A 16,415-nucleotide genomic window follows, 5' to 3' on the forward strand; every position below is an offset into this window, starting at 1 on the left:
AGATGTTATACATCTGCCAATTTCCGTCGTATTCGGATATTCCTTCGTAGAGTGACTTTTTTAAAAAAATGGCTCTGAGCACTATGGGACTCAACTGCTGAGGTCATTAGTCCCCTAGAACTTAGAACTAGTTAAACCTAACTAACCTAAGGACATCACAAACATCCATGCCCGAGGCAGGATTCGAACCTGCGACCGTAGCGGTCTTGCGGTTCCAGACTGCAGCGCCTTTAACCGCACGGCCACTTCGGCCGGCTGACTTTTTTATTGACTTAATGTGCATTTCAGTAAGTCCTGTCATTTTAACACTGCCACTCTGTTCTCTTTTCCTAGTCTGTTGCGCCTGTCTTCTAGCAGACATTCAGTTCTAGATTTCTTAACTTTACCTACGAAATAATAAGGAGGGTGAACTGAAAATTAATGCCTCTGAATTTTTTATGTGAAAACTCTTAAAGATTTTTAAAGGAAACAAAGTATATTAATATTCTACATTTCTGTGCTTAATTTCTACATATTATTTCTCAACATGTTCAGCCTGGCGACGAACACATGTCTCCCGACGAGAGACCACTTTGTTGATACCGACACTGTAGTATGTTTGACTTCGTTGACGGAGCCACGACTTCACCTCTGCTTGTTCCACTTCATCACTATCCAAGTGAAGTTCTCGGAGGTGTTCTTTAAATTACGGAAACAGATGAGAATCGGATGGGTCCAAGTAGGGACTGTACGAGGGGTGATCGATTGAGGTGAATCAAAGACGTTGGATTGTTATAGACGTCGCAGCGCTCATGTGTGATCTGACATTGTCATGCTGAAATACAGTGTGCTCCATGTGTGGATGAACTCTTCGAAGTAGAAACTAGATTACAGCATGCTGTTTCTCTCGCACCAATGTAGTTAAGTTACACACTTCCGTGTTACACTCTACAATTAGAAGCCCTCTAGCAGCAGAGGGCTGCAAATATGCAGACATGAAGGATGAAGATGCAGAATGTTAATAACGTTTGTCTGATTCAAAAAGATTTAAGTTTTTTCACATAAAAAGTTCGGACGTATTTATTTTCAGAACGCCTTCTTAAAAGCGTGTCTTGTAACGTGAACAAGTACCCAATTTGTGGAAAACCTTTAGTTCACTCTTCGTTTTGTAGACTAATACGAAGTCCTAGGCTTTCTTTGTGGTCCTTATTGCCTTTTTCATCTGTGCCAGGGAGTTGTGTTTGTGGAAAATGCTGATCTGCACCGTTGTTTGGAATGGACGTTGAACTATAGAGGTAGAACTATAAGTCCCCTTACATCTACATCATACTCCGCAAGCCACCTAATTGTGTGTGGAGGAGGGTACTTTCCGTACCACTATCTGATCTCTCCAACCCTTTTCCACTCACGAATAGTGCTTGGGAAGAATGATTGTCGGTAAGCCTCTGTACTGGCTCTAATTTCTGGTGAGTCAGTTCAGAGCTGGAAGACGAAGCGTGCCATTGCATCAGGACTATAGTCGTAAAGCTTTGTGTCGTTCAGACCAGTCTCCGAATTGATGATGGCGTTTCCACACAGAAAGTCAACTGTTATCAAATATTTTTAAAGACTGTTGCCAACAATTTTTATTACATATTTTTACATCTTTTGCACTGATTATAATTTTTCCACATATGTGTTCAAAAGCTGTTCCAGTGTATTTAAATTTTAATATGATTATTCACCAACGAATGTGTTTGTATTTAATAATATCTTTGTGATATGATATCATCATGTAATGTCATACCTATCATATTTTCATCATAAGCACTTGTATGCTAATTTATATTATTACACCTTATCTATTTTTACGCTATTGGCTTTCAGATGTTATCAGTTTTATTTTTTCATTATACCTTTGTACAAGTGATTTGTTCTTTTATGTAAATATTTTTCCTGTATCTATGTCTATAGTGGATGTTTTGTAAAATGTTGTAGTAACTTGCAACACTGAGTGCATGAAGCAACACTAGCTACAGCTTTGCTTTGTTTTTCATAACTCACAGCTGTGGCTGATTACACTTCGTTTTATGTAAAATTAGCTGATAATCAGTTGTAAATGTCTTTTCATTTCTGATCTACTACCTCTTGAGTACTATACCTTTTTCGTGCTTTCGATGTTCAGCACTTCTGATGGGAGTGTGCTAATGACATTGCCATGTTCATATGATAAGATATGACACGTAATTAATGCACTGCCTGACAAGAAAGTGAAGCACCCATAAGACATGGTCGGATGTCAGTTTACTTTCGTGTGTGTACACACCATCGACGTGTATGTAAATGCTTAGAGTTGCAATTCTCCGTAAAAGATAGGACCGTCACCAGAGTGCGTTGGTGTTGTTCATATTACTTCTTGTTATCAGGCCTGGTGGAGTGTATATGGGGCGCGAACTGGGTCAGATGTTGAGTGACTTCTGCAAAGGACACGGGGGCACCGGGTACTCGTATGAGACAGCGTTATCAGCCCCTGGCAGAGTTTGACAGGGGCATCATTGTGGTTCTCCATTTGTCTTGCTAGTCTGAGCTTACAGTGTCCCTGTTTGTTCTACTGCATGGGGACGTGAGGGCAGGAAAACTCATCATCAAGGTTCCGGTCAATCACCTCTCACCACCACAAGGGAGTATCATCGTATTGCACAACAAGCACATCATAACGTCTTCACATCTCCGACTCGCATCTGAGAAAAAATAATGGACTGCCTGCAGTACCCTGTGTCACCCCCCCCCCCCCCCCCCCCCCCCCCCCGCGTCCAACGTTGGTCAGAGACAAGCAGCACCAGGGTAGGGAATTACAGGCCCAAACGTAGGCTGCTGTTGAACACCACAAACAAAGGGCTGCCTTTGGGGAGGTGCCATGACAATGAAGCATGGACTGCTGATGAATGGCATCACACTGTTCAGCGATGCATCGCGGTTCTCCACTACCCCGGATGACCATCGTCGGCAAATACGTCGGCGACAAGGGAAGAAGACCTGTCCTTCCAATGTTTTGGAGAGGGACAGCGATGTTACTGCTGGCGCCATGGTGTGAGGAGAGGAGTAATTGAGTATGACTTCAGGTCAAGACTGATGGTGATTGAGAGAACTGTGACGGCACAACAGTACGTCACGGACATCTTCATCTACATCTACATAGATACTCTGCAAGCTACCGTAGATGCGTGGCGGAGGGTACCCTGTACCACTAATAGCCATTTCCTTTCCTGTTCCATTCGCAAACAGAGCGAGGGAAAAACGACTGTTTGTATGCCTCCTATGAAGCCTAATTTTTCCTATCTTATCTTCGTGGGCCTTCAGCGCAATGTCTGATGATGGCAGTAGCATCGTTCGGAGTTAGCTTCAAATAACAGTTCTCTAAACATTCTCAACAGTGTTTCTCAAAAAGAACGTTGCCTTCTCCACAGGGATTCCCGAAGCATTTCCGTAACACTTCACGCATTGTTCAAACCTACCGGTAACAAATCTAGCAGTCCGCCTCTGAATTGCTTCGATGTTACTTCAATCCAACCTGATACGGATTCCAAACACCTGAGCAGTACTCAAGAATAGGTCGCACCAGCTTCCTATATGCGCTCATTTACAGGTGAACGACTCTTTCCTAAAATTCTCCCAATAAACCGATGTCGACAATTCTTCTTCTCTGCCACAGTTCTCGCACGCTCGTTCCATCTCATTCCGCTTTGCAACGTTACGCCCAGATATTTAAGTGACTTGACTGTGTAAACAGGACACTAGTATCCAAACATTGCAGGTTTCTTCTTCCTAATCATCCACATTAACTTACATTTTCTTTTATATTTAGTGCTAGCTGCATTCATCAAACGTCATGTGCTACCTCTCACTCATCAGTATCATGGTGTCACATGTGCGAGAACATCTCGGACGTCAACTCTGTTGCAGTGCCAGTGCACGCGATATCAGGACCAGCTACAATAGCTGTGAGCCAGCGTGCTTCAGGATACGACGACTTTATGACACACTTCCAAGCCGAATCAGTGCATGCTTCCAGGCCGCACGGGGTATAACGTCATACTGATAATTGAGCTCATACTGTCAAAAAAGTTCAAATGTGTGTGAATTCCTAAGGGACCAAACTGCTGAAGTCATCGGTCCCTAGACTTACGCACTACTTAAACTAACTTATGCTAAAAACAGCATACACACCCATGCCCGAGGGAGGACTCGAATCTCCGAAGGAAGGGGCCGCGCAATCCGTGACATTGCGCCTCAAACCACGCGGCTACTCCACGCGGCCATACTGTCAAGTTCTTTGTACATTTGAATCGATTTTTGATCACTGAAATAACTTCACATACCCTCTCAACCCGTGAAGTCTCGTGACGTTACCTCCTCCCCCTGTCGATGGGCCGGCCGAAGTGGCCGTGCGGTTAAAGGCGCTGCAGTCTGGAACCGCAAGACCGCTACGGTCGCAGGTTCGAATCCTGCCTCGGGCATGGATGTTTGTGATGTCCTTAGGTTAGTTAGGTTTAACTAGTTCTAAGTTCTAGGGGACTAATGACCTCAGCAGTTGAGTCCCATAGTGCTCAGAGCCATTTGAACCATTTGAACCTGTCGATGGTTCACACTTTATGTCGGGCAGTGCACATGAATTTTTGTAAGTATTAGATTATACTACTTCATGTACACTGAGATGACAAGTCGTGGGATAGTGATATGCACGTATACAAACAGCGGTAGTATCGCGACACAAGGTGTAGAAGGGTGGTGCATTGGCAAAGCTATCGTTTGTACTCAGGTGATTCATGTGAAAAGATTTAGGACGTGATTATGGTTGCACGACAGGAATTAACAAGTTTTGAATGCGGAATAGTTGTTGGAACTTGTCGTATGGGGCATTCCGTTTCGGCAATAGTTAGGAAATGCAATATTCCGATATCTTAAGTGTCAAGAGTGTGCCGAGAATACCAAATTTTAGGCGTTACCTCTCACCACAGGCAACGCAGTCGCCGACGGCCTTCAGCTAACGACCGAGAGCAGCGGCGTTTGCGTAGAGTTCTCAGTGCTGACAGACAAGCATCATAACGTTAAATAACCGCAGAAATCAATGTGGGACGTAAGACGAACGTAACCGGTGCTGCGAAATCTGGCGTCAATGGGCTATGGCAGCAGACGGCCTACATGACTGCCTTTGCTAACAGCACGACATCGCCTGCAGAACCTCTCCTGAGCTCGTGACCATACCGGTTGGATCGTAGACCACTGGAAAACCGCCCCAATCCCAGTTGGTAAGAGCTGATGGTAGGGTTCGAGTGTGGCGCGGGCCCAACGGAACCATTGGCCTAAGTTGTCAACAAAGCACTGTGCAAGCTAGTGGTGGTTCTGTTTACATGGAATGGACTGTATACTCTGGTCCAACAGGACCCTTCACTGACTCGAAATCGTTATGTTCGGCTGCCTTGGAGACCATTTGCAGCCATCCATGGACTTCATGTTCCCAAACAACGATGGAATTTTTACGGATGACAGTGTGCCATGTCACCGGAATAGTCGGTTGCGATTGTTTTGAGGAACAATTTGGACATGCGAATGACTTGGCCACCCAGATCACCCTATGTGAATCCTATCGAACATTTATGAGACATAATCGAGAGGCCAGTTCGTGCTCTGCATCCTGCACCGTCAACACTCTCGCAATTATGGACGGCTGTAGAAACAGCCTGGCTCACAACATTTCTGCAGGGAACTTCCAACGAGTTTTTGAGTGCTGCACTAAGCCTGTCAAAAGAAGATCCGACACGATATTAAGAGGTGAAGGGCTTATTTCAATAGTGGTACAAGTCCATTTTTGTTCACTTTGAGATATAGAGTCCTAAAGTTAAATAAGCGCTGAAAAACCTGCAGTTGAGATACCAGAAATATTCAAGCATATGGCTTCTTGCTAGAGATGAACCTTTCTTTCTGTTTGTTTGGCTCATTAATTTCAGAAGCATTATAGGCAGGAAAGCGGAGGTAATGGACTTGTACAACTGTTGAAATAAGCCATTCAGGTATCCCATGACTTTGGTCACCTCAGTGGATAATTAATTTGTGGTTGTTTGCTGCTTTTTTGCGCTACGTACATATACTGTGAAGATGGCTATGAACGAAAACCGATACTGACCATGAAGGACATTTTGGCTGCTGCGTGTCGCATCATTCATAAAATCAGCTGTTTTTATTTGTTTTGTTAGCCTATCGGTATCAATTGCTTGTCTGTGAATGTTATTGTTCTGACATACTCACAGAGGATACGTTAACAAGTTGTCAGATTCTTTTGATGACCGTCATTTTTTACAAGAAACTATAAGATTCGACCCTTACTCGGAGAAAAGTGAGAGGCGAGTCTGGAGGGAGGAAGGTACGAATGCCAGACTTGCGAGGACTGGGGCGTTATCGTGCGTGCGCCTATAATGTAATGCAGCAGATAACGTATTAGTGCGTGCCCGCCGTTCCGGAGCGAGCGTGCGTGGCCGCTGCGCGTTCGTTAGCGACACCTGTCGCCGCCCGCCCCCACTCAGCGGACTTCAAACGGCGCCGCCGATCCTAGATAGGTCACGAATAATGAATAGTTTATTAGCGACTCCGCCGGCCGTCCCACGTTCTGGACGTCGCGTCGTCCCCCCTACTGTAGAAGGTGCCCCGTCAGAAGTCGGCGACGCTTAATTTCACATCCGGAGAATCGTTACGGGCCAAAGATTCTCCGCCGTAAAAGCTGTGTAAACCAGAAATACCGACACACCAGTGTAGCTGAAGGAAAGTGCCATCATCCCTTCAGAATACGGATCAGTTGCAGATCTCATTGCAATGGAATCTACGTTTTGCGAAATAAAGTTTTCTGCTGAGTACACTGTGGAGTGTCGTTCACCCAAGTCTCTATTTATTCGCTTTTAGCTTAGCGCCTGCTGCTTCGCTCACACAGAGTGTATGGTCTGCACAGATTTTCTTTTATTTTTCTTTAATCGAATTTTTATGTTGTTCTCAAAATACAATATCCTCTACAATTTTCATGCTGATTACAGTCATAGAGGCATGGTCTCTTCCGAATGTACTTCTAACCAAAAGGCGATTCTGGTAGTTGGAATCGGAGGTCTTTGTTATTCCTGCGTTTTGAGTTCTTGTGGTGATACACTATGTGAAGTATCCGGACACCTGGCTGAAAACGACAAGTACCCTCCATCAGTAATGCTGGAATTCAGTATGTTGTTGGCCCACCCTTAGCCTTGATAACAACTTCCACTCTCGCTAGCATACGTTCAATCAGAGGCTGTAAGGTTTCTTGGGGAATGGCAGCCTATTCTCCACGGAGTGCTGCAGTCAGGAGAGGTATCCATGTCGGTCGGCGAGGCCTGGCACGTAGACGGCGTTCCAAAACATCCCAAAGATGTTCCATAGGATTCAGGTCAGGACTCCGTGCAGGTCAGTCCATTACAGGGATGTTATTGTCGCGTAATCGCTCCGCCACAGGCCGTGCATTATGAGCAGGTGCTCGATCGTGTTGAAAGATGCAATCGCCATTCCCGAATTGCCTTTCAACAGTGGGAAGCATGGAGGTGCTTAAAACATCAATGTAGGCCTGTGTTGTGATAGTGCTACGCAAAACAACAGGGGGTGCAAGCCCCCTCCATGAAAAACACGACCACACCATAACACCACCGCCTCCGGATTTTAGTGCTGACACTATACATGCTGGCAGATGACGCTCACCGGGCATTCGCCATGGCCATATCATGCAATCGGATCGCCACATTGTTTACCGTATTTCGTCACTCCAAACAACGTTTTTCCATTGCTCAGTCGTCCAATGTTTAAGCGCCTTACTCCAAATGAGACGTCGTTTGGCATTTACCGGCGTGATGTGTGGCTTATGAGCAGTCGCTCGACCATGAAATCCAACTTTTCTCACCTCCCGCCTAACTGTCATAGTACTTGCAGCGGATCCTGATGCAGTTTTGAATTCCTATGTGATGGTCTGGTTAGATGTTTGCTTATTACACGTTACGACCCTCTTCAACTGTCGGCGGGCCGGCCGGAGTGGCCGAGCGCTTCTAGGCGCTACAGTCTGGAGCTGCGCGACCGCTACGGTCTCAGGTTTGAATCCTGCCTCGGTCATGGATGTGTGTGATGTCCTTAGGTTAGTTAGGTTTAAGTAGTTCTAAGTTCTAACGGACTGATGACCTCAGAAGTTAAGTCCGATAGTGCTCAGAGCCATTTGAACCATTTTGAACTGTCGGCGTTCTCTATCAGTCAACAGATGAGGTCGGCCTGTACGCTTTTTTTTTTTTTTTGTGCTGTACGTGTCCTGTCGCGTTTCCACTTAACTGTCACATCGGAAACAGTGGAGCTAGTGAAGTTTAGGAGTGCGGAAATCTCGCGTAAAGATGTATGACACAAGTAACACCCAATCACATCACCACGTTCGATGTCCATGAGTTCCGCGGAGGGCCCCATTCTGCTCTCTCACGATGTCTAATGACTACTGAAGTCACTGATATGGAGTACCTGGCAGTAGGTGTGACCACAGTACACCTAATATGAAAAATGTATTTATTTGGGGGGTGTCCGGTTACTTTTGATCACATGGTGTATTTACAAAAAAAACTTTCATTCCCTGTTTTACCTCCTTAAAGGTTGAATTTTCAAAAACAATGAAACACGCATTTTTTACATTTCTAACCGAAAAGGCAAATAAAAATTTTCTTAGATTTAGCTTTAAAAATGCTTTAGTCGTAGTTCAACAATGATTTATTTAAACTTTCGACCATTGTTTTACCCCTTATCGGTTGAATTTCCAAAAAATCTGAAGCACGTATTTTTTCATTTCTGGCAGAGAAACCAAGCATCAATTTTCGTTGTTTTAGCTTCAAAATTGCCTCAGTAGCGAGATATTTTTAAAAGAAACTCTCATCCCCTTCTTCACCCCTAAGGGATAGATTTTCGAACAGTCCCTTACCTAGAGATTCCTACAGTATAACATTAACACCCTCAGGTTTCTGTTCTTAGCGGTTTGGACAGAGTGATGGTGAGTCTGTGATACAGTCAGGCCCCATTTCACCCCCTTAAGTGTTGACTTTCTAAAAACACTGAAACACGGAATTTTTTATTTCTAACGGAGAAGTTAAATTGAAATGTTCATAGATTTACTTTTAATAACACTTTCATAATGAAACGTTTTCTTACAACTTTCCATCCACTATTTCACCCACTAAGTGGTTGAACACCCAAAAATACTGAAACACGTATTCTTTTATTTTTAACCGAGTTGTCAAAATACCAATTTTCATATGCGCAGCTCTAAAAATGCTTCGTTAGTTCTTAAATTATGATTTATTTTTAAAAAATTTCACCCATTTTTTCATGTCAATAGGTGTTAAATTTCCGAAAAAGCTGAAACACATATTTCTTTGTTGCTGACCGAGATACCTATTTTCGTAATACTATCTTCACAACTGGCTTATCAGCGACATATATTCAAAAAAATTCATCCCTCATTTCATCCTCTTACGAGTGGAATTTCGAAAAATCTTTTTGTAAACGATGCCTACATTATAAGATCAATATCCTTTCTAAATTTAAAGTTTCTGTCCTTAGCGATTTGGACTGGACGACATTTCGTTTTATACAGAGTGTTACAAAAAGGTACGGCCAAACTTTCAGGAAACATTCCTCACACACAAATGAAGAAAAGATGTTACGTGGACATGTGTCCGGAAACGCTTAATTTCCATGTTAGAGCTCATTTTAGTTTCGTCAGTATGTACTGTACTTCCTCGATTTACCGCCATGATTTGATACGGGATACTCTACCTGTGCTGCTAGAACATGTGCCTTTACAAGTACGACACAACATGTGGTTCATGCGCAATGGAGCTCCTGCACATTTCAGTCGAAGTGTTCGTACGCTTCTCAACAACAGATTCGGTGACCGATGGATTGGTAGAGGCGGACCAATCCCATGGCCTCCACGCTCTCCTGACCTCAATTTCCATTTATGGGGGCATTTGAAAGCTCTTGTCTACGCAACCCCGTTACCAAATGTAGAGACTCTTCGTGCTCGTATTGTGGACGGCTGTGATACAATACGCCTTTCTCCAGCGCTGCATCAGCGCATCAGGGATTCCATGCGACGGAGGGTGGATGCATGTATCCTCGCTAACGGAGGACATTTTGAACACTTCCTGTAACAAAGTGTTTGAAGTCACGCTGGTACGTTCTGTTGCTGTGTGTTTCCATTCCATGATTAATGTGATTTGAAGAGAAGTAATAAAATGAGCTCTAACATGGAAAGTAAGAGTTTCCGGACACATGCCCACATAACATATTTTCTTTCTTTGTGTGTGAGGAACGTTTCCCGAAAGTTTGGCCGTACCTTTTTGTAACACCCTGTATAAGGAGTTTTTACGAGGGAGAGATACAAAGTGCTCGGATTGACGGTGAAGAACTAATGCTTTTAGTAAAAGGATCGCTTACTTTTCTATACGGTCCGCTTTAGATCAGTCCAATGTATATATGTATATGCATATGTAGTTTTGGCCGTTTAATCTTTTCTTTAGGCTCACAGCGTTTTACCACCATAAATTATTTAGATAAACGAATCGGTGGAAGCCAGCGGGTAGCCAATCCATCGAACAGAATGAATGTTGCAGCAATTCGTATTTCAAATTGCTCTCTGACGCCACTTCTGAAGCTGATTTGAGACCAGATATGTCGTCTTGAAGATAAATTTTTCCCTCTTTTGCAGTAGAAGCTACTTCTCACATTTTTTCATTGACCTTGTTCAGTCATTATTTTGTCATTTACGAGATTATCGGTGTAATTACAAGGTGTTTCTTTACAAAGGGTGGGACAAATAAAAATGGCCCGGTGAATAGATTTCCAGGGTACATAGAAAATAACAACAGAGGAGAGGAATATACAGTACCAACCTGACTATAGCAGATTTGGAAGTGACCACCATTCATCTCTTGGCCCTTTTGCGTCCCGGCGAATAAGTTGCTGAAGGCGGATCAAAGCTGGACAGCTCCGAAATGTTCTGGAAATTTGCGGTAAGTTCCTATGGGACCAAACTGCTGAGGTCATCCGTCCGTAGGCTTACACACTACTTAATCTAACTTATGCTAAGGACAACACACACAACCATGCTCGAGAGAGTACGCGAACCTCCGACGGGGGTAGCCTTGCGAACCGTGGCAAGGCGCCCGAGACCACGCGGCTACCTCACGCGGTGAAATGTTCTGCAGCAGTTCTTGAAGAGTATAAGGGTTGTTGCAATATATCTTAGACTTGAAGACTCCCCATACAAAATAATCGCACACTGACAGATCAGGTGACCTGGGTGGCCAGCTAGGGTCGCGACCAGACTGCAACACCGAGTATTCGTTCGCATGATCGACGTGATATGCTGGTCTCTTGATTTGGCGGGACTCTGAAGAATATTTTGGCGAAATGCAACCACATTTTCTGGTTTTCGGGTACGTTTCAAATGGTTCAAATGGCTCTGAGCACTATGGGACTTAACTTCTGTGGTCATCAGTCCCCTAGAACTTAGAACTACTTAAACCTAACTAACCTAAGGACATCACACACATCCATGCCCGAGGCAGGATTCGAACCTGCGACCGGAGCGGGCACGCGGTTCCAGGCTGAAGCGCCCAGACCGCACGGCCACACCGGCCGGCTAGGGTACGTTTCGGAATGTTTTTTGGCTTGTTCAAAACAGATCCTGCCTGACGCCATTTTCGGACTAAGCGTTGCATGTCGCTCTTTGACACTCTTTGACACCATTAAACTTCTCAGTAAACATCTGACCACATCGTTTTCATGACTTTGTTGTCACCTAACAGCCGCTGCTCCACTGTGAGTACCATTGTCCCCTTCGCACTGCTCCATTTACGCTGGCACGGTCTGGACTACGCTCTGAAACGGTGTGCATCACGTGGTGGGCGTATACGTATTGTGCGCGTCAAGGGGTGTGCTTATATGCGTACATTCACGTCCAATCGTGTACACTCGTCCGGGCCACTTTTATTTGCACCATCCTGTATTAGGTCTACAACTTTGCTTCCACTGTTTTTTCTCGAAGTTCGAAGCTTTATTGTGCATAACGTGGGCAGCCTCTTTACTAGATTTGTTGCGCCGTCTGCCGCGTGGGATTAGCCGAGCGGTCTAGGGCGCTGCAGTCATGGACTGTGCGGCTGGTCCCGGTGGAGGTTCGAGTCCTCCCTCGGGCATGGGTGTGTGTGTTTGTTCTTAGGATAATTTAGGTTAAGTAGTGTGTAAGCTTAGGGACTGATGACCTTAGCAGTTAAGTCCCATAAGATTTCACACATATCTGAACATCATCATCTGTTGCACCGTCTAAGTGTTCTGCGAATAAAATTCAATCTTCGATTCACCTCTTCATCAACATTTTTTATGTAATAGTTACAATGTGAGCAGTCTGTAATTGTAATCCCCGCCATCTATGAAAATGAAGTCAGGGCAGACAGCAGCCGTGAAAAGACGGACACGGGGAAGGAGTGCAGTGTCACACTAACTTTCACCAGCGAATTTACCTTTTTCGGAGATTAGGAAATCAGAATGCCTCCCCACATTATAAAACATGGACCACGAAGAGGAGTCTGTTCAACAATGTTCCTGGGTGCATCACGTAGCCTCATAAGGCTAGAGGTGGGAACATACAATAAACAGGACAGGTTAAGTGACTGTTTGACAGACACTATGTGCAAGAGGGTGAAACGTTACAGTATGTGGTTACAGCAGTTGGTGACCAATTTAATTTTTTGGCTCAGATTTCATGGTTTAATTTCGTCCTCACTGCAACTAGACAAGTAACCACGGAACTGAGGAATTACAGCTGTTCCATCCACTTTGAAGAGAAAGTTACATGTGGCTTAAATTAACGCCTTTAGTTTGTGCAATGTAATGGTCCAATGCATGAAGTGACTCTGTACATTAAACCGTTAAATGTCAGAGTTTAAGTGACGGTGGCCCTTAATGATTTATTTATATTTATTTTGTTGGTATGTAGTCCGTTTGTCAGGGAGTTGCCAGTCCTCGTAACACATCAACGTATGACAGTATTGTAAAAGAGAAATAAGATGTGGCCTTTTAGAGGTACTGGCAGATGTAAAGCTGTGAGGACGGGGCGTGAGTCGTGCTTGGGTAGCTCAGTTGGTAGAGCACTTGCCCGCGAAAGGCAAAGGTCCCGAGTTCAAGTCTCGGTCCGGCACACAGTTTTAATCTGCCAGGAAGTTTCATCTCCCGTACCGCCCACGTAACGCCCGTTGATACAAAGGAACAAAAATACATATTTAAATAAAGTTATTATTTTAAGAAGGAATAATTACGAAATGGATTGAGAGAGATTTGCCAAAACAGTTGAAAGCTTTAAAGCTTGTGGAATACTCAAAGATATTAAAAGGTGGTTATTGACACGGAGGTAAAAAAAAGAAGGGAATTGTCATTACGTCACGAATTTGAAGCTGACTTCCGCCATCTTACATGCCAAAAACATTAGGATTACCGCATTTGTACCTCAATGGGCCACACGGTGATATTTCCCCGTGACGTCACTTTGACATGCCCGTGCCCAGTTTCTGGCGTTCGGGACAACTGTCGACTTTTGTGGTAGTATCCCATACAGTCTCTGGCGCTTGGATTGCATGGAGACGTAGTTGTTTCACCAAATATGCCAGCATGCGTCGTTTACGGGTGTACTAATCGATCCGATCGTAGTCTTATGTTTAGAGGAATCACATTTCATTCGTAAGTTGAGTGGTTCAAGCAATATTTGTTTTGTACACATGAATTATGGTTGCGCTGCTTGCTTTTGTTGTACCGGTAATGGTTTTATTCCTGTCATTTGACTTTAGACTTCCAGTCAGTCCATCTCGCAAAGTTCTGTAGGATGGAAAGACTGGGAACCAACAACACTTGGCAAAATATGTTCGCAGCATTTTCGGGAAGAGGACGTAGACCGAACATCAGTTTGCCGGCCGCTCTGACCAAGCGGTTCTAGGCGCTTCAGTCCGGAACCGCGTTGCTGTTACGGTCGCAGGTTCGAATCCTGCTTCGGGCATTGATGTGTGTGATGTCCTTAGGTTAGTTCGGTTTAAGTTGTTTCTAAGTCTAGGGGACTGATGACCTCAGATATTATGTCCAATAGCGCATAGAGCTATTTGAACCATTTTGAACATGTTTCAACAGTGCGTATTACGGAAAATGACCTACACACATATTAAAGCAAAATATTCGTTTCACGGGGTCTAAGCGTTTGAAACCATTCCCTTAACCACATTTACAGCATTGCACAATGCTGGAACATGTTTTAAAAAATTATATCCTTCTTTTACCCTGTAAATTGCTATTATTGTCCACACACCGTATGGCACACGGTAAGTACGATTTCAAAGTGAGAAGATTTGTAAGCTACAGTGAGATTAATGCACTGAAAAATCTACAAGGCCTCTATTCTGCATTGAGGTATACCTCTATGCAGTTCTGTTTCTGTAACATTTCAATACTCGTTCACTTTTTTGACTTGCACGAGATACGATAGCATGCCTTACTTCTTTCCTCATTTCACACTTTTATGGGCCAACAAAGAACACGTAGATAAATGTTTTACAAACGAGAAAAATAAAAATGTTGTCCATATGAGTTGAAAGACGAAAATGTAAGGAACAAAGAGCAGTACCAGTAAGCAAACAAGCATTGGTTTCGGAGTTTCGGCTTCATTTGTTGCTAATATAAATATAGTAAAAGTGGAATTAAATGGAATAGGAAAGCATCCTTTTCACAGCACATCCTTCTCTTCTTAGTTGTTCGAAATATATCAACAACAAAAAATTACAGTAACAAGGCCAAATGTGTCGTATTATTAGAGCAAATATACATTCTGACACTATGCTGTTCATGTAAACCCTGTAATCTTTAGTATTCAAAGCAGTTCTTGCGAACACATGATGTGTTGGAAATTTTATGATGGCGGGGGGCTCCGTCCGCTCTGGCTTCAAAACAGCGCACAGCGTTAAGTCTATAACGCCATTTCCCTTCTTTTTCTTACATGCGTGGTTATTAATCACGAAAATAAGAGTCTGCAGTATAATATAATTCTGGAGGAAAGATAATGCGTATTATGAAAAGGAAACAAGATTTTGAACAGTTAATGTTACGAAACATTCTATGATTGTAGTAAAGAAAAAGATTATCAGTAGTCAGTCTGGTAAGGGTTATATAGGTGATGTGTTATTACGTTGATCGCTGGCTGTTAAGAAAAGATTTGTGCTCTTTAAACGAGAATATTTAACCCTGAATTGCCCGAATGGATGTTGGAATAAAAATACCGGGCTTGTTTTTTGAAGAGAATTACTTTAATGGTACAGGATATTCTGAGTTTTCAACCCACGGATAGGTAAGTTATATGAAGCGAATCGACAGCAATATTGCCCTGCGAAGTTTAAAGGTACGCGAGCCGGCCGATGTGGCCGAGCGGTTCTAGGCGCTTCAGTCTGGAACCGAGCGACCGCTACGGTCGCAGGTTCGAATCCTGCATCGGGCATGGACGTGTGTGATGTCCTTAGGTTAGTTAGGTTTAAGTAGTTCTAAGTTCTAGGGCACTGGTGACCTCAGAAGTTAAGTCCCATAGTGCTCAAAGCCATTTAAGCCAAAGGTACGCGGCTGACCGGCATTTAATTATGACGTGTATTGAAATTAGGAAGTACAAGAATTATTTCTTATTCACGCGTCTAATCTCAAGATAGGCCTTGTGGAGGAAACTGAGAAACTGCTGTTATTTAGGCAACAGCGTATTGTCATACAGATGGCGGAAATGTACATTTACAGATTACGAGATCGCTCAGTTATTTCATTTGTTTGGGAGAGGTTATACAAGAGGTACTCCGTACAGTATTTTGGTCATCAGTAACAAGACTATCTACGAGTAGGTTAATTTTTCCACTCATATACTCCTTGTCTTAAGTACTTTCACGAAGTTATTCGATGAACTTTGTCGTGTTGTTGCGCAATAAACGCGAAATTAGTCTTGGAAGTCAAGCATAGAAAAGGTTAAATTCGAAGTAACCACAATCATTGAAGTAGTTGGACTATAGGGGAGAACATATGGCAAGGCCCTGCGATCTTGTAATAGAAAAACAGTGAGTACAGTGTTAGCGTTTTGTTCTTACGGAAATAGTACGCTGACACGGCCAGCACTCACGTGCAACATTATATGATTGCAGGTGTCTTAATTAACACAATCTTGAAATCGAGTAATTTTATTTTAACACGACGTCTTGTAAAGCTCTATTCAGTGTGAATAACGTTGGTTTATTTGCGCGGGTGGAGCGAAATGACCTGAGCAATCCAAAAAACAACTCGAGCTACCAACAGTGGCA

Source organism: Schistocerca serialis, chromosome 9, assembly GCF_023864345.2.
Source record: "Schistocerca serialis cubense isolate TAMUIC-IGC-003099 chromosome 9, iqSchSeri2.2, whole genome shotgun sequence".
NCBI classification, from domain to species: domain Eukaryota; kingdom Metazoa; phylum Arthropoda; class Insecta; order Orthoptera; family Acrididae; genus Schistocerca; species Schistocerca serialis.